The sequence below is a fragment of the Lutra lutra genome, chromosome 13 (assembly GCF_902655055.1).
Source record: "Lutra lutra chromosome 13, mLutLut1.2, whole genome shotgun sequence".
NCBI lineage: Eukaryota > Metazoa > Chordata > Mammalia > Carnivora > Mustelidae > Lutra > Lutra lutra.
Window position 1 is genome coordinate 6497091 of NC_062290.1, and position 20062 is coordinate 6517152.

Consider the following 20062-nt stretch of genomic DNA (forward strand, 5'->3'; position numbering starts at 1 on the left):
CTGGAGGTGGAACCTAAGTGCAAGGCAAGGACAGGTAGGAGAGTGATCTGAAGAGGGAAGCAGGGGACAGATCATGTAGGGCCTTTGCTACCATGAGAAAGAACCTGGACATTCCCCTGTAGATCAGAGGTCACACATTGGTAAACCATAGGCTAATTTTTACCTTCAGGTGTGTTGTTTGTCCTGTACAACATCATTTTTAAAATAGAAATAAAAATCTTAAAATTTTTAAGATTTTCACTTTGTTGATGGTTTCCTTTGCTGTGCAGAAGCATTTGAGTTTGATGTAGTCCCACTTGTTTATTTTTGATTTAAAAATTGGGAGTCTTTACATATCAAAAATCTAGATTTCTGGTCTGTCTAGAAAAAAATGAGAAGATCTGGCAATCCCGGTCTGTCCTCTGATATGGTGAAAATTGCCTGGAAATAAATAAGAGCTGTCCTTCTGGGATGGTCCTGTGCATTTCCTCAGTGCTTTCCACTGATTCCTCAGCTGGCACCTGGCTCACTTCTCTCTCTCTCTTTTTATCTGTGTGGCCCTTGTATTGAAGAGAATATCTGCAAAAGGATTCAGGTACCTGCATCCAGAGTTTAAGTTGTCCCTGCACAATGTGCACCTATCAGTAGGTCATTTGGTCCTTTTGGTGCTCAGTTTCTTCATTTCTAAAGTCCAGACTAGTTAATTTGCAAGGTCCCTTCTTGACCCATCATTCTATGTTTCTTTTATCATTAAAATAATGATAAAAATGCTCTAGTACTGTACAGTTTTCAAAGATTTAATTTTTTAAATGATCCCTACGAGATAAGTACTGTGTTCTTAAAAAGATGAGTACACTGAGGTCCAGAGAGGCCAAGAAACAAATCCTCTGCCCTTTCTCCCTTTGCTATACAGCAGTGCTGTGCTTGGATTTCTCTTTTCTGATAGTCCCCAAAGTTGGTGCATCATGAATGGAATAATGAAATGTGACCAACTAGCATGTATGAGATAAAATATATGAGGTATAATTCCGAGGCAATGGGATGGTTTCCATATGATTAAAAAAAATAGTAGCCTTACCTATTTTTTTTTTAAACTTCATGTTTCTTATAAGATGTTTTGGCATCCTAAGGAAGAAGGAGCTAAAACTGAGCTCATGAGAAGATTTTTTTTTACTCACTTCTCTTCAGACAATTTATTCAAGCATAAAATCTTTGAAGCAATTTTGTAATCAAGTCTAAAAACAGTTTACAATCTGCAGAGGCAGGGAAGCTGGGACTAGTTAGAGTGAAAGGGTATATCTGCAGGGAAAGCAGATGTCACTGGTTCCACATACACCAGGGGCTTTGGCTCTTCTAATGTGGTCCTCTGAAAGGAGAGGAAGCTGGACTGCTAGTGATGCAATGATTTGCTGTCTTCATGATAACCTGCAAGGTAATGGGATACCACACTGGCAGCAGCCAGATAGTTTGCTTCATAGAGCTGAATGTGAAGTTGCTGGAAATGAGATCACCAAACAATGGAATTACTGGGAATCCGGCTGAATGATTCGCATGTGACACACCAGAGCCCAGAGCTCATCATTCCTATGCATTCAAGAAAAGTGTGTGAACTGGAAGACAAATAAGATCATGATTCTTTTTTTTTTTAAAGATTTTATTTATTTATTAGACACACAGAGAGAGATCACAAGTAGGCAGAGAGGCAGGCAGCGGGGGTTGTTGGTGGTGGTGGTGGAAAACAGGCCCCCTGCTGAGCAGAGAGCCTGAGGTGGGGCTTGATCCCAGGACCCTGAGATCATGACCTGAACCGAAGGCAGGGGCATAACCCACTGAGCTACCCAGGCACCCCAAGATCACGATTCTAGCCGAAATGGAAAGGCTAGGGGAAAACTTAGCATGTGATTTCCTATTGCTTCAGATGGAAGAACATTGCTTAGGTGTCTTTATTATTGTGTATGTGAAGCATAGTAATTTTAATGCTCTTGTGAATTAAATGGTGTATATTGTTTTGCAGAAAAGCCTTTGTAGGCTTGAGATGCTCACTGGGGAAACAGCAGCCTGAGCTGAATGAAAAAAAAAAAAAACAAAAAACACAACCCAAGATTGCATCTCAGACAATCAGCTTCCATCACTTCTGGGCTCATTGCTCCAGTGATCAACCACCAGATCAAAGATTTCTCTTCTTTTGGACATAGTCCTTTCCCTTAATCCTTCCCAGGGGTCCTCCTCTCTGGCAAATCACTAGTGCCTCACTTGGCTGTAGGGAGTCAAGTCTCCTTGATTGTATTGTGGGGAAGTTTTGTACAGAACCACTTTGCAGCCAGACACTAGACAGCGGCAAACACAGTGGAATTGTAACATCTATCTCAGATGGGAATAACATGATTTTGTCTTCTTTGAGTCTACCTCTTTTACCCCAGCCCCACTAAGCTAATTCTCTTTCCTTGAGAAAAACAATGACCTTCCTGATGGAGTTTGCAGGACAGTCTAGAGTTTAGGTCACATCTGCTCTATTTGCACTTGACATATAAGCATACTACTGCTTTTCCTGGACCTCACATTCACTTCCTGAATGGGCCTCCAGACACATGTTTCACGAGTGTTTTCTCTAAGAGTGTTCTCTTGATTCTTCTAATCCCATTTTATCCCCCTTTTCAACCCCAGTTATTTTCTTCTCCATCATTGACTCCCCCAATTTCAGTGTACTTACTGGATGGCACTTTTTTTTTAACACACACACACACACACGCACACACACACACATATATATATATATGTAGTTTAAAGTAGGCTCCATGCCCAACTTGGGACTTGAACTCATGACCCTGAGATTAAAAGTCACATGCTTGGGGCACCAGAGTGGCTCAGTTGGTTAAGCGTCTGCCTTTAGCTCAGGTCATGATCCCAAGGTCCTTGGACTGAGCCCTGCTTTGGGCTCCCTGGTTAGTGGAAAGTCTGCTTCTCCCTCTCCCTCTGCTCTTCCCCCTGCATATGCTCTCTTTCTTTCTCAAATAAATAAGTAAAATCTTTAAAAGAAAAAAATCACGTGCTCTACTGACTGAGCCAGCCAGGTGCCCTGACATTTCCCTTTTTTTTTTTTTTTTTTAAATTCCTTGCTCTGACCCTAAGAGTCCTGCACCTCCATTGTTTCTTTTTCTGATAGTTGACTTCTAACTCATGAGTGGGAATTCTATCTAATGGAGAGAAGAGACTTCTGGTCAAATTGGAAAAATAAATTCATATTTTGACATATATTTTCTGCTCCAAAATGCTGACACAACAGATAAAACATAAAAAAAAGAAGTAAAAATATTAAACCAGAACTTCTGTGATTACAGTTCTTATAGAGTAAAATCATCAAATTTTAGAAATTTTATATGGTTCGTCCTAAAATATAAATGGGCTGAAAACACCAGAGAAATATCCCTGTGTATCAGAAATGGACAAACAATGTAAGTGGTGAGTAGGACTGGAGTTATAGGTTTGCTGGATCTGGAAGCGGCAGTAGCTGTAGGAGCTTGGCTCTGTTGTGTAACAGGGACTTGAAAATATCTCATGAGAATTGGAGGATTGGACACAATCCCTGTAACTTGAAGCCAGGTCTTGGAATGGGGCTTGATATCTCATAAAAGAAGGGTGGGGGAAAAACTGCTACCAAGAAATGCTTGGATCCCATGCATCCTGGCACACGCATGATTTGGGAGGAAGAAGGACATGGGCTCCAAGGTTTGGCCAGCAACTAAACCAAACTTCCTGCTGACTCAACATCTTAATTGGCAACATCTCAGTTGTCATCCCCATTGCTTCTCTAGCCTGTCCTTATGAGGCAGTACTCTGGATTCAGACACTGGGTGGAGGCAGTTTCGAAACTCCTGGAATGAGGGACAGACAACAAAGAGGGACCAAAGGAAAATGAAAACACAATCATGGGGTGCCTGGGTGGATCAGTGGGTTAAGCCTCTGCCTTCAGCTCAGGTCATGATCAGGGTCCTGGGATCAAGCCCTGCATTGGGCTCTCTGCTCAGCTGGGAGCCTACTTCCTCCTCCTCCTCTCTCTCTCTGTCTCTCTTTTCTGTTTAAAACAAACCTTCAGGGGTACCTGGCTGGTTCAGTTGGTTGAGCATGTGACTCTAGATCTCAGAGTTGTGGTTTCAAGTGCCATATTGGGTGTAGAGATTACTTAAAAATAAGGTCTTAAAACAAACCTGGAAATTAATGACTACTACAAACATATGAAGGAATCTAATAGTAAGAAAGACTTGAATTCATTAGGGATAAAACTGATTTATGAATTTATTTAATGTATTAATTTGCCTGACCGAGACTATGAACTATGCATGTCTAAGGTATTTAAGGAGAAAAAGGAAGTAATAAACTTCACTGAAAAAATAAATTACAGAACAAAAGCAACAAAATCTGATATGAAAAAGGATGTGTTAGATAGAAATCCTGGAAAACAGAAACAATGAAAGTCCTTGCAATATAACATTTCATAGTTGTAGAGAGAATTAATGACTTGGAAGGCAGTACTGAATAAGTTACTCGGAATGCAACACAGGGAGATGAAAGGACAAAAAAATCAAAGTGTATGGAAGGGATGATAGATTGAACTTGAGAGGGACTGGCTTTGAACATTGTATACATTTTGATGATGCATCATGACCCCATGTGTATAATTCTTAAAAGCAGGCCAGACAAGGCTACATATTTAATAAAAATCTATATATATAGTAAGATTACATAAAACTTGAAATGATAAACACCAAATTTCAGATAAAATGTTGCTTCCAAAATAGGACCAGGGTCAGTGTGAAAAAGGCTTTATATGGTCACCATCTCACTGTCTCTTTGGCTCCTTCTCCCCCCACCCGCCACCTCCTTAGGAAAATGAGCATCCGTCTTCATATTTTCAGAGCTTTCTCTTACTGATTATGGGGAAGGGGACTCCGGGTCATGGACAAATACAGTCTGTTATCCAGCCTTTTGTTGCTTTTAGTAATACAATCTTCATTATTAAAGAATCATTCGGTGTGTCTGACTCTTGGTTTTGGCTCAGGTCATGATCTCAGGGTGAGATCCAGCCTGGAGTGGGCTCTGTGCTCAGCAGGGAGTCTGCTTGAGATTCTCCCTCTTCCTCTGCCCCTCCCAGTCCCACCCCCATGCGTGTCCTCTCTCTCTCTCTCTCTCAAATAAAGAAATCCTTAAAAGAGATATACTTGTACCTATAATTCTTTTCTTTAAACATTATCTAAAGAAAAATATGGCAAAAAGTTAAGATTTATTAAGGTGGTGTGCTGGGTCCCTGAGCATCTGTTATTTTAGTTTCATTGTTACAGTGAATTACAGAATGAAAATATTTCATTTGAGGGGCACCTGGGTGGCTCAGTCACCCAGGGTCTTGGGATCGAGCCCCGCATCGGGCTCCCTGCTCGGCGGCGAGCCTCCTTCTCCCTCTCTCTGTGCCTGCCGCTCTGCCTACTTGTACTCTCTATCTCTCTGTCAAATAAATGAAATCCTTAAAAAAAAAGAGAAAATATTTCATTTGAAAATAAATGTATAAAATAAACAAAAGTAAGAAGCCATGTAGTTAGTGTCAGTGTTTAGGGCACTGGTTCTGGGGTCAGATTCCTCCAGTCCCTTCCTCACGCCTCAGATACTAGCAGCATGACTGTTCCTCTTGCCGTGCCCCAGCTTCCTCACCTGTAAACCAGGTGTCGTCAGGGAACTGCTTCATGGAAGTACTTGAGGATTAAATGAAAAAGATGGTACACCTACGCACAGAGCTAGAAGACTCGGGAAATACACATATGTAGGAAGAATAAAACCATCTCATCCAAATCATAGTAATATCTTGGTGGGTATGCCTGCGGTTGTTTCCCCTGTGGTTGTGCGTATAAATATAATCCTCATAAATTCAAGTCCCTCGTGCAGTTTTGGGTCTCCGGCAAGCAAAATCTGTATTCGCAAAACTCAAATTCTTTATTGCTGCTTCTGCAAAACCATGAAGGGCTTAAAATACATTTCTGTAATAAGTTTTCACAGCTCCGTGTCTTCTGTCCCATTTCCTTAGACTCCACGCTGTCCCACACCCCCTAGAAAACCCTTCCTCTTCCCCAGGTCCAGGCACATTTTTCTGTTTATTGTGGTACATTATTATGTAGATTTGGTTATCCTTTTAGATGGTCCTCCTTCTCCTTAGTTCATCTCTCTTCATTATTCCGATTATATATCACAAAACTCAAAGAATCTATCTGAGAAAAACAGAACTCTTTGCTTAGGGTAAGATGTTGTTGTTGGGGACCTTAAAGGTAGCTTGGGTATCGTGGCAGCAGCGGTGCTGGGAACCCAGGCAGCAAAGACTGAATTTGCCCTGGAGGTGTAGGGAGGAAGAATGTGGATATTATGCTGGTACAATTTTAATCATATTTCCTAGTAACATTACATCATACTGTTTATATGAACTTGAAACCAACTTCTAAACTTAATATATTACAATTAACATTTTTCCGTAACACCATTTTCCTTGCGTAGTTTCCCATAATATAGATTAAACTTTTCTCCGTGGTTATTTCCAAGCTTTTGTTACTATAAACAAAACTTTGATGAGCCTCCTTATAGCTGTATGTATGTTTATACCTTAATTCCTAGAAGGACCGTTGTTGAGTTCAAGAATATATCAGGAGAGGGGCGCCTGGGTGGCTCAGTTGTTAAGCATCTGCCTTCGGCTCAGGTCATGATCCCAGGGTCCTGGGATGGAGCCCCGAATCCAGAGCGGAAGCCTGCTTCTGCCTCTAGCACTCCCCTTGCTTGTGTTCCCTCTCTTGCTGTCTCTCTCTGTTGGAAAAAAGAAAAGAAAAGAAAAGAATATATCAGGATACCTAAGGCTTTTTCTGTAGTAAAAACAAAATGAAACAAAATCCAGCATGAGTGTATTGAGTCTCAAACGGGCTTTTTTTTTTTTTTTCCTCAAGTATTCACATTTGCACTGAATATCCTTAAGAGAGTTACAAACCACAGAAAATCTTGGGGGAGATTTTCGTTACATACTATTGTGTCACCCTTCTTTGTTGAGATTTAAAAACAAAAGAACCTTTTCAGCATCATGGCAAATCTGTCTTTCAATTCTAGGTAGATGCAGGATCCTATAAAACTAGTATCAGAGGACTTTTTTTAGGGGCGCCTGGATGGCTCAGTCAGTTAAGCAAGTTGTCTGCTTTTGGCTCAGGTCATGATCCCAGGATCCTGGGATCCACCTGCATCAGGCTCCCTGCTCAGTGGGGAGTCTGCTTCTCCCTCTCCCTCTGCCCATCCCAACCCCACTTGTGCACGCAATTTCTCTCTCTCAAATACAATCTTGGAAAAAACAAAAAAGGACTTTGAGGGGATGCTTCTGAGGCTCTTGTGACAAAGGTCAGGACCCAGGTCTCCTGACCCAGAGAAGGCAAAGGGACATTGCCTTTACTATGTTAGAAAACATATAGTCTGTGTTTCAAATAACAAATTTACAAACAGATTTTTGGAACACAAGACTTATGTGTGTACTCCCCGACAACTTTCAGTGGTTCCCTATTGCCGCTGAACGTTCAATCTTTCAATCTGATATTCAAAGTCCGCTTATCTCTCCAGACTTACATCTTACTATTCCTCCTCATGACCCTGCATTCCAGCCAACTGAGCCATATGCACTTACGAACCCTCCATTGCTTTCCAACGGTTACACCTTTGCTCACATTGCTTCCCCACTTTTGTTTGTTAAAATCCTATCCTACCTTTGAGAATCAGCTGTAACCTTTCTTGTGTCCCCTCAATTAAATATGGCCACTTACTCCTGTAAATATCAAAGGTACTTTATTCTGGATTTTAAAAATGATGACATTTATCAAACAACTCCTAAATAGTGACCTTTACACTCGGCATTTTGCAAACACTATGTAATGTAATCCTTATGACAGTTCTGTGGGGATAGACATTAATTTTATATGTGCCTCTTTCCTGGAGTTTTCTCTTTCTCTGTTCACTGTCTGAATGCAGAGAGAGACAGGGACAAGGTCCTAGAGTAACACCAGCAAACTGCATCCCGCTGCCTGCTTGGTACACAGAGTTCTACGGCAACATGGCTCGGCCCGTTCATTTATGTATTGCCCACCTATGATCTGTGCTTTAACGTAGAGTTGAATAGTTGAGACAGAGACCATATGGCCAACCAAGGCTAAAATATTTGCTCTCTGACCCTTTGCAGAAAAGCATCGCCATCCCCTGGGCTAAGAGGATGGTGGGACCACATCACAGAAGGACCTGAGTCCCCGATTGACTATGTGGAGTGGAACTGTCCAGCCCTGTATCCCGCCAACCTGAACTGACCTGTAAAGGAAGTCAGAAACAAATTTTCATTCTGTTAATGCATTAAACCTTCAGGTTATTTGTCCCAGTAGTTGGCCTATCCTCATTAATGCAAGAGAGACGTAAACACGCGGACTATCCTGGGTAGCAGTGGAGTGGTTCTTCTTCCCCTGACCCGGCAGTGTGGGAGTTGTTGGAGAGCTCTCTTACTGGCTTCCAGTGCCTTTTAAAAATTACTGATGAGTGTGAGAAACACTCTAGGATCTCAAGTCAGCAACATGCTCCAGAAAATAACGCTCATGATGGCGGCTGAGTTGCGAGTGATTTAACTGAATAAATAAACAGTATAGGAAAAAGAGATCCCAGTGATTACTGGGGCGTGTACTCAGTTAGGGGTCAGGTGGGGGAGGTCAAACTGGAACAATCTGGAAAGCTCTTCTATGCGTCCTGCCCCTCCAGAGCTAGAAGAATGGAAGCTAAAGCAGATACTGATTCGATGGCACCTTCTTTCTTCTAACAGCAGTGTGTGTGATGTCCTTCTCTTTCTTCAGTGAAAAACTCTAGGGGAAAGGGAACTCAGAATGAGATCAAGATAAACTTTCCCAGGATCTCTGCATTGCTGAAAGTGACCGTGGCGTCTCCGTGGGAATCTGAATGAAGGCGAGGGCCATCCACAGTGTATCTGTATCTTTGGACTGTGTTTTGTTTAGACGGGGAACAATCTAGTCCGTGATCTATACATTCACCCCCAGTGGCCATTTGGGTTCCTTGCCCCACTGCCTTCCTGGGGGAGAATGAAGATATTTATCCTCCCACAGGTTTTGTTTCTTTGCTTTAACAGAACACACTGATCTTGAAACAATAAAGCCAGTTACAGATTAACTGATCCCAGAGTCTCAGTTTCATGGAACCATCAAAGTCCAAGTTGGATAGCTCTGGCTAAGATTATTTATGAGGTCCTACCCAAATGTATTCTATGCAAGTTGCAAGCTAAGTCAGCTGACAACACTGCGTCTTTCCTCCTGCTCCCCTATCCAGCTAGACTGAGGATTGCAAACTGGCATCAGCAGCCCACGCTCCTCCTACAGGCATGGTCTGTCTTAAAATCAGAGTGATTTCGTACAAACGTCCAGGCTTAAATTTCTCTTAAAAATTAGGGCAGCCTAAAAATACTGGCCCCTCATTCCCATCCACCAACAACAGTCAGAGCTGGAATGAAATGGGTGTGTACCTTCCAGCTGGATACAGTTCCTAACACTCTCTCAGCTCTGGTGTACGTCTGTCTTTACCTGCCTGACTCCTGTAGGCGTTAGAGTTCCTGGCTCTCAGTCCAGTGCTCCTTGCTGTCTTCTCTGCTTAGCTCATTTTTTTAAAAAATTTTTTTTTAAGATTTTATTTATTTATTTGACAGACAGAGACCACAAGTAGGCAGAGAGGCAGGCAGAGAGAGAGGAGGAAGCAGGCTCCCTGCCGAGCAGAGAGCCCAATGCGGGGCTCGACCCCAGGACTCCGAGATCACGACCTGAGCTAAAGGCAGAGGCCTTAACCCACTGAGCCACCCAGGCGCCCCAGGACTGGATGGGGATAACCTAGATAGGCATCTTAGATCTACTATTATGTGACCTGGGGAAAGTCATCTATTATCTCTATGTTCCTTGTTTATAAAATGCCTGAAGCAAAAGATGGACTGTTCTGGAGATTAACCAAGGTAAGGCATGAAGAATAGGCCTCCGTATTAGGTCTTCCCCTTCTCTTGAAGGACATTTACATTTGTTTCCACCTTGGTCACCTTGCCTCTAGTCTTTTCACTCCTCCATTCCATAGTTTTAAAATGTGTTATTTACCCACCCTCGCAGCTCTGATGGCCAAAGCAGATATATGTCAGATAGTCACATGGATAAATGTCGAGCTGTCGCTAGGAGAAGTGCTATGAAGGAGATGACCTTCGCATAAAAAGACCTTGTTCTGGGGCCTTCCATGAAGGCAGAAAGGTCAGATAAGGCTCTCAAGATCTGAAGGATAAGGAGTTATATGATTGACGAGTGGTTTGAAGAATATTCTAGGTTGTGAAAACAGCATGTGTGAAAGTTCTGTGGGGACAGGAAATATGGAGAAGGTGTGGAGCTAGAAAAAAATCCAGTGAGTCAGGTCAGAGGGAATAAGGAAGAGTGGGGATATGCGGCTGGAGAGGAAGGTAAGATTAAACAGCATTGTAGTCCATGCTTAAGAGCTTTATCTTTATCTTAAAAGCAGTAGTAAAGCTATGGAAGGTTTCCACAAGGGGCTTTACAGAAAGGTAACTCACTCTGTAGTGTGGAAATCAGATGGGAAAAAATATCAGATTGAATTCTATAAAAGTGTCAGATCCACATTCTTTTTGTCCTAGAAGATGACCATTTCCTATGGTTCCACCTAATGGATGCAGGGTAAACCAGTTCGGGGACTGGGGAGAGATGGCAATGGTTTGGACTAGGATGGGGTATTGGAAATGGAGAGAAGGGCACAGGTCTGATGGATATTTATGAGGTAAAATCGACGAGCCTTAGTGATGGATTGGTGTAGGGTATCAAGGACGATGCCCGGACTTGTGTGCCTTCTTGGGAAGTGGTGTCATGCTTGAGTAGGGTAGACTGGCACATGGCCAGGTTTGGTGAGCAGGGATGATTCCACATGGGGTTCAAAGTGTCTTTGCAAGAACCAAAAGGAGATCGCCTTTGAAAGTATCTCTACAGATATATCTTGCCTTGGCTTTAGCTGAATTTCAGGGGGCACCGAGTGGCCCTAGATTATGTTAAAGTACCAGCGGAAGGTTCCACATCATGGAAATTTTGTAAGTTAAGGCCCTAAACCTATGTGTGGTGTAGACTCAGAGTTTTAATTTTCATAATGACTTTTCTTTTTTTTTTTTTTTTTAAAGATTTTATTTATTTATTTGACAGAGAGAAATCACAAGTAGGCAGAGAGGCAGGCAGAGAGAGAGGAGGAAGCAGGCTCCCTGCTAAGCAGAAAGCCCGATGTGGGGCTCGAACCCAGGACCTGGGATCATGACCTGAGCCGAAGGCAGCGGCTTAACCCACTGAGCCACCCAGGCGCCCCCATAATGACTTTTCATACTCCTCTCAGAACCCCAGGCAGACGGTATGTTTGTGAAGGGCGTTCAGTTTCTTTTTCTCCTTCAGGCCTAAACCTACATTTTTTTTTTTTTTTTTTTGTAATATTTCCCTTGCCCAGGGAGGGAATTTCCCTTGCTCCTGTGGCCATTTCCTGGTATTAGCTCATATTTATTCTTTTGTTTATTCTTTTGACTTAATTTCATAACATTCTTGGCTTCAGAGGATTCATATTTTTCTTATGAAACTTGGCTGTATGGAAAATAAATTTGTTACATTGTGTCTGCTATTTCTACATGGCAAGGGGCCTATTTGGGTCAGCTCAGTGGGCTGGGTGGTCGGAAGTGATGTAGTAAATTTTCTATACATATTATTAGAATAGTTTTTAAGGATGTATGATGTGCTGTTCTGTCATTTGACATAAAAACACACCTCCTGTCACAAGGCAGGTAAATCCTACAGGCCACTTGCCATCTGACCTTGCTATTAGTCTGTGAGCTCGCAGAATATGAAAATGTGTATGTGACGTGGGTCCTGGGCTGGAGTTCCTGCGCTGGAGCAGCTGGTTCTCAGGAACCCAAGAAAGACAGCTTTGATCTCCAGCCCACATGCCAGGGCACCTAATAGTTGCCAAATAAATATCTGTATAATTAAGCAGGGGTTGGAAAAAAGTCATACCTGGAGAAGATGAGAACTGTTGGCATATCCTTCATGATGGAATAAAAATTCTGGGGTTAGGACCGAGAGTTGCAGTCAGGATGTTTTTTCAAGATCCAGAATGATGTGTCATCTTGAATTAGCATCCATTTTACCACTCCCACCTCTCATCTACTCATGAAATATAGATGACAACAGTGCTGTTTGAAGTCCTTAGATAGCATCTTTATGGCTGATTCATTTTCATTCAAATATCATTGATCGACTATTTACTATGTCCAAGTTTTTCTTGCTAGGGTTCTCTGAGGTATAAAGTGATGACTAAAATCCAGGCTCTCCCTTCAACTACTTAACAGTTTAATGATAAGGGATGGGGACCAAAGTATACAATCAGCTAAAATAAAAATACTCCTTATCAAACGCTTTCAACGCGCCAGGCACTGCCCTAAGAATTTTGCTTAGGTAAGTTCATTTAAACCTATGAAGTGGGAAACACTACTGTGTCCATTTTGTTAATGAGGGAACAGAAAGGTTGAGAAATGTACACAGGTCACCCAGGAAGAAAGAGCCAGAGCCAGAATTGAAACCCAGTTGTTCTGATTCCAGACCTCAAGAATTCAAATATTCTGCCTTACAGAGGCCCAGATAATCCACTGTGGAAACTGATAGGTTCCGTAAGAGATATTCAAACCCAGGCTGATGGCCCAACAGAAGGGTTCAAGAAAAGCTTTACGGAGAAGTCATGGCATTCTGACAGATGGTGATGGACAAAGAGGTATCTAGGGGTAGGAAATAGAGAAAAGGCACAGTTCAGAAGAAGGCTCCTCAACACGTTTGGGAAACTGCACATAGTCCAATGTGCCTCGGTGTGGGTTATTTGTATAAGTCAGAAGAGGAGAGTTAGTTAGAACTTAAATTTTGGATAAAGGACCTTGGGGCAGGAAGTGGGGAGGGAGTGTGCTGCATTTTTCTCACTGTTGGTCATAAGTAACAGTAAAGCCTTAAGCAAGTGAAGCCTCTAGAATCAATTTAGACGACTCTGTTTTGGAGCCGTAGTGAGGACTCTCCCTCAAAGAGGAAACTAGATGACTTCAGAGATTTTTAAATCTGCCCTGGAGTTCGAAGGTAAGACTTCGTGTCAGGGATCCTAGAGCCTTAGAGGATTATGGGCAAAGTTGTGTTTGCATGAATATGTGAGCTTCTTGTCTAGGAGGAGGTGGTTCACAGGATTCATCTCTTGCTCTCAGCATTCACGGTCAAAGAAATATGGCAAACCACAGCTCCACGGAGAAAAAGCCAGCAACAGTCTCAACGGGACCTTCCTTGGAGACAGGGACTGGAAGCAGTGCCCCACCGTGCACCCTGAAGCTTTGGGATTCACAACTGAATCTGAGTTCCACTCTGACAAGCAGAACTTTGCACAGAAATATCACCTCCGCGCGTCGGCAGAGGCCTGCCTCAGTCAGCCTCTGGCCCAGCACAGCAGGTGAGCCCGGTTAGCACGCCTAACCAGGGAGGGGTCAGGGAAAGCACATCTCACTCTAACGTGTCAGGAGGAAGTGGATCACTTTTGAGCTCTTGTCCCTAGAGGCTTTCAACGGGAACAGGAAGCTACAATTTCCAGGAAGATGACAGCTGTCTGGAAGGATTTCTATGACTGCACTTTTAACCCAACCCACCAGAGTCACTCAGCATATAACAGGCCTGACAGCAAGGCAACCTGTGGGCAAGGCCTGTGAGGAAACCCTTCATTTCCTCCTGTTTGTGGAGTCTCGCCCAGCAGGCCCCGCCATCACGGATGCCGGGTGAGGCGACTAGAGGGGGAAGGCAGAAGTGCCGGTGACGAAAGCGAGGTTTCCAGGCAGATCCTTTGATCCACAGAAATAGCTGTGTTGGAGGGTGGTGTGGTCATTAGTGGTGTGTTTTGCATCATGATGCTCTTTGATAGAGACAGACGGAGTCCTGGGTACATTAGTCAGGATTGGCATGTCTGCACGTGACCAAAAGTTGAAGACAAGCGCGGCTTCCAGATGATGGAAAATTCTCTCTTCACGCAGAGCTAATCTGGAGGCAACAATTCAGGACCGGTTGGGCAACTCCGTGCTCAGCCGGGACCCAGGCTCGCCTCACTTGTTCCTCCACTAAACCCGGCCCAGGGAGCTGCTTCGTGATCTAGGATGGCTCCCCAGCCTCTAGCCTGGAGGAAGAGGAAGAGGGGACCAGAGGAAACTGCTTCTTTGAAGGACACTTAAAGGTCACAGTTCTGTTTGCTGGCCATTGTCCCGAGCACACTGATCGCAACTAGCATTGACTTGGTTGGAATCTGGTCTTCCACTTGGGCCTCGAAGTGTCCAGGGAAACACGTCCACGTCTACATGTGGACGGCTAGATGTCTCTCTACACAGTGTCCTCAGAGAAGATGGAATGTTGGGATGTCGTTTTACTAACTCCAGAGACCTTAGCAAACCTGGATCCGGCTTTATTCATTTAAGTGATTTGGTCATTCCTCCCCTGTCCTGGAGAGCTTCTTTAGTCTTGTTAGTAGGAGCGTGAGAAGCAGGCTGTCCTCATTTACTCATTCCCGCGTTTGTGCATCCTCTCACTCATTCAGGTGTCAGCACCGTCCCGTCGGAGACGGTCAGCTGTGCACCGCTTTTATGCTTCCTATTCAAAGTGTAGAGATGTTTCTGGAAAGTGGTTGTCCGGCCAGAGGTGAGGTGTCTCAGCCTCCATCCTCGAGGTGGGCCCATCTGACCGGCTTCTGCCAACAGGATGGGAAGAGAGGAGATGTGTCCCTTCTGGGAGGAGGTGCTTGAAAAATAGACATGCTGTCCCCAGCCCCTATTTTCCTGTCTGCTTCTGGAGGCCAGAGACCCTGAGGCCTAGTAGACAGCAGAGACCCATGTAGAGGGAGCTCAGGCTCCAGAATCACCCCAGGGAAATCTGCCCCCCCCAAATGCCCAAACTCCTCTGTGACATTAACAAGGAACCACTAGCAGCTTAAGCTTGGTACGGGCTGTGCTGCAGGTTGCGTACAAGGATGGTTAACTCAGCTCCCACGTGAGACAGAACTGGATTCAAATGCCATGTGCAGTGCCTGCTAACTCTGAGAGTGAGATTTCAAGTAATTTCACTTAACCTCTGACTAATAACTTCTCTTTCCTCATTTATAAAATGTGGCTTAATTTATATACTATGTATGGGATGTGTGTGTGTGTGTGTGTGTGTGTGTGTGTGTGTGATTATGGTACCTAGTAAATACTTCAAACATGTTAATTCTTATTCTTTTTAAAAGAATTCTTATCTTTTTTTTAAAGATTTTATTTATTTATTTGACAGAGAGAGACACAGCAAGAGAGGGAACATAAGCAGAGTGAGTGGGAGAGGGAGAAGCAGGCTTCACACTGAGTGGGGAGCCCAAAGCGGGGCTTGATCCCAGAACCCTGGGATCATGACCTGAGCCAAAGGCAGACGCTTAATGACTGAGCCACCCATGTGGCCTTTAAATTCTTATTCTTATAATCACATACTGTTGGGCTCCTCTTTTTCTGTTTAATAAGGTAGTTTTGCTGATTGAGGGAGCAGTTGTCAAGTTTTAGCTTGTTTACTTAGTCCTTCTTTTGTGCCCCTCGAGTTGTGGGGCTCTCTGCTGATGGTTATTGGTGATTCTGTACAGCAGATGTCTCCTTCCCCACCACTTTCTTTTTTTTTTTAAATAAAGATTTTATGTATTTATTTGTCAGAGAGAAAGAGAGAGAGTGTGTACAAGCAGGGGGAGCAGCAGGCAGAGGGAGAGGGAGAAGCAGGCTTCCCACTGAGCAGGGAGCCTAATGCGGGGCTTGATTCCAGAACCTTGGGATCATGATGTGAGCTGAAGGCAGGCGCTTGACCGACTGAGCCACGCAGGCGTCCCTCCTTCGCCACCACTTGGTGGTAGGTAGAAAAATGGCCCCTGCAAATGTCCCTGTCCAAGTCCCCTGAGACTGGCAAAATGCTATGTTACATGGCAGACGGAATTTTGCAGGTGTGATTCAGTTAAGGACCTCTAGATGGGAGGATTACCATGGATTGCCCAAGTGGGCCCAATGGAATCATGAGGGTCTTTCAAGATGGAAGAGGGAGACAGGGAATCAGAGAAGGAGATAGGATGACAGACAGGTGCTGGAGTGGTGTGATTGCTGGCTTGGACGACAAAGAAGACCATAAACTGAAGGGTGCAAGCCACCTCTAGAGCTGAAGAGGCAAGGAATGGACCCTCTCCTAGAGCCTTCAGGGTGAGCACGGCCCCGCCAAAGCCTTGGTTGCAGCCCAGTGAGACCCACATCAGACGTCTCTCCTACAGAACTGTAAGTAATAAATTTACATCGTTTGTCATGTAGTTTGTGGTAATTTGAAGCCAAATCCCACCCTATCCCCACCATGATGTGTTGCAATGGGCATGTGAAGCTCTTTACGGACACGGGAGGGAAGATCTCAGAAAGAAGCCGTGGTGCCAGGACAAGAAAGGTGGAGTCACTGTCTCCGTGAGCTCTCCCTGCTCCATACAAGGGAAGCTACTTCAAGACCTGGGGCTTCACCGGGGGTGGTGGGGTGGTGGTGTGACCCCACCCCCTCCATGATGCGCCTCAACTTCTGGCCAGACTTTCCATCTTTGTTTTGTGTCTGGACGACTTCATGGTCCACCCCTGCCCCAGCCCCAGCACTGCCAGCTATGAGTCTCCCCAACCTACAGTAAGTAACCTTCACGGAAGGGCACATCTCCTATGTCTCTGTTGGTAGGACTCCGGCTTTGAACTTGAGCAACACTGGATTCTATACTTGTGACGTGAGCCCTGGGATGTTCTGGCCCCTTCTGCCCCTTCCAGATAGCAACCTAAAAGGGCCACAATGGTTTGTTTGTTTTTTGGTTGAAATTCACACGACATAAAATTAACCATTTTAAAGTATATTATTTAATGGCATTTAGTATATTTGTAATGGTGTGCAACCATCACCCCACTACCTAGTTTTAAAACATTTTTTTTTTTGCTCCAAAGGGGACCCTGTTACCATCAAGTAGTTGCTCTCCATTTGCCTTTTCTCCCAGGTCCTGACAACCACCATTTGTTTTCTGTCTCAAAGCATTTACTTATTCCAGACATTTCATATAAATTAATATAATACATGGCCTTTTGTGTTTGGCTTTTATGATTTAGTGTAGTGCTTTCAAAGTTCATCCAAATCATAGCATGTATTAATACTTCCATTCCTTTTCATGGCTGAATAATATTCCATCATATGGCTAGCCACATTTTTTATCAATTCATCTGTCAATGGATGCTTGGCTCGCTTCCTCCTTTTATCTATTATGAGTAATACTTCTATGAACATTTGTGTGTGAGATTTTTTTTTTTAAGATTTTATTTTTTTCATTTGACAGAGAGAGAGAGAGAGAGAGAGCACCAGCAAGGGGAAATGGCAGGCAGAGGCAGAGGGAGAAGCAGACTTCCCCGCTGAGCAAAGAGCCCAATGCAGGGCTCAATCCCAGGACCCCAGGATCATGACCTAAGCTTAAGGCAGCTGCTCAACCGACTGAGCCACCCAGGTGCCCTGTGTGATTTGTTTGAAGACCTCTTTTCAGTTCTGCACAAACCCATGTTTTCATACCAATTGGTATATTCCTAGCAGTGGAGTTACTGGGTCATCCTGGCTTCTGATATCTGATTAGTTTGTTATCAAAGACAAATGCCCCCAATGCCATTAACTTATACATTTTTTGGCTTTTCTCCAGGTGGAAAGTGAGTGTAGGAGGTGCTAATTCCACCACCACACTGCTACCACCAAGCACATTATCACTTGCTGTCTTTGTGGCGGAAACTCTGGTGTACATGAAATCAGAGGTGATGTGGAATTAAGAGCTATAGGCTGCATCCGAACCCAAGACCCCTCCCATCCCCCCTCCGACATAGTAACTATGGTTAACCTATGCGTTCATTGTCTAACTCCCTCAATGACTATGCGAGTTCTACAGGGGCAGGGATTTGCTATATTTTGTTCCACTTCTGCAACCCTAGTGCCTACAATAGGGCTGGATCCATATCTAATGAATGAACATTAGAAGGAACGACCATCAGTGTTCTCTGGTTTCATGTCCTATCTCTCCTTGAGGTCCTAACCCTAGCAGCTGGGTTTGCATCCCTGAACTATTTCATTAAATGGCATCTTTATGTCCATTTTTTCTTTCAAGACTCAAACATATCCTAGAGTACAGAGTGGGTATTTTTTCCATACTTAGATGAAGAAAATGATGATCAGGGATATCAATTAGGAAGTTGTGACAAAGGAAGGTAAGGGTGATATATTATGTTCCTAGGACTGTAACAAATCACCACAAACCAGGTGGGTTAAAACAACAGAAACTTACACTCTTTTTTTTTTTTTTTAAGATTTTGTTTATTTATTTATTTATTTGAGAAAAAGAGAGAGAGCATGAATGGGGGGAGGAGCAAAGGGAGAGGGAGAAGAGGGAGAAGCAGACTTCCCACTGAGCAGGGAGCCCAGCACAGGACTCAATCCCACGACCCTGAGATCATGACCTGAGCCGAAGGCAGATGCCTAACCGATTGAACCACCCAGGTGTCCCAGAAACTTTTATTCAGATCACTGTGGAGGCCAGAAGTCTGACTTCTGACAACAGAGCCAAGGCTCTAGAGAGCATTCCTGCCTGCCTCTTCCAGCTCCCGGAGGCTCCAGGCTTCCTTGGCTATTATGACATGGCTCTGCACTGCCTGTTTTCATATGGCCTTCTCTCCTGTGTCACTGCATGTCCTTTTCTGTCTCTTATAAGGAATCTTCAGTGGATTTAGAACCCACATTAATCCAGGATGATTTTATCTCAAGATACTAAACTTAATTTATCTTCAAAGACCCTTTTTCCAAATAAGGCCACAGTCTGGGGTTTGGGGGGACACATCCTTTGGAAGCCATCACTCGGCCCACTACACGTGGACATCCCCATGAGAATGCCTCCTGACTGAGCTCTTTCTCCCTGGGTCCCTGATCTGTACTCCAGCCTTTCCAGTGTGCTCACATAACACTGCGAGGTGTTATGGAAAAGAGGGTTGCAGGTAAATGAGTTTGGGAAACTCTGAGTTGAACAAAGCTCAGCAGGAATTTTCTCCTGCAGGACTTCTCAGACTCTTTAGTAGGCTAGTATACGTTGTAAATCTTCACGAGGAAAAAATATGGCGCACTGCCCCAATTCCTTTGACCTGGAAATCCTTTAAAAAAGGATTAGTGAAGAACAGTGGAGCTCTCATAGGATGAGGCTGCCTAGAATATAGGCAGGAAGGGTTGCTCCTCTCTTCTTGTTCTCAGGGTCCGAGGGACTCCAATCTTAAGAGGTGTTCCATCAGAAACAGTACAAATCACCCCAAAGAGGCTAAAGGCAAGTGGCATGGAGAAGATACAAAAATACAATGCCTGACACATTCTTTTCATCAGTAAATCTCTAATTAAAAAAAGAAAAATCTGGGCGCCTGGGTGGCTCAGTGGGTTAAGCTGCTGCCTTCGTCTCAGGTCATGATTCCACGGTCCTGTGATCGAGCCCTGCATCGGGCTCTCTGCTCAGCGGGGAGCCTGCTTCCCTCTCTCTCTCTGCCTGCCTCTCTGCCTACTTGTGATCTCTCTCTCTCTGTCAAATAAATAAATTAAAAAAAAAGAAAAATCCACCAACTGCCTACAGATCCCCTATGATTGCCGCCATGATGGTGCCTCCCCTCGTAGACCCTGTTGAACCTTTGCAGACATTTGCTAGGATCACGTGCTTCTTAGGAATCGACTGCCGTGTGCACGCACACCTATTCTAGTTAGAAAGGTAGAGATTCATAGAGTTTTAGAGCTGTAAGAGGTCTTAGAAATATCTTTTCTAACCCAGGAATTTTACAGATAAGGAAACAGAGGCCCAGAGAGATTAAAATGGCACATGGTATCACCTG

The 20062-nt window shown here is 44.0% G+C and overlaps 1 long non-coding RNA gene across 1 annotated transcript in view; it reads left to right on the top strand.

The window, feature by feature from the left end:
- LOC125083655 (uncharacterized) overlaps positions 1-9390 on the top strand; it is a 39712-nt gene extending 30322 nt beyond the window's left edge. The window contains exon 3 of the long non-coding RNA XR_007122330.1: positions 8219-9390. This is a non-coding gene — a long non-coding RNA (uncharacterized LOC125083655). The remainder of the gene's footprint in view (positions 1-8218) is intronic.
- The last annotated feature ends 10672 nt before the right edge of the window (positions 9391-20062 follow it).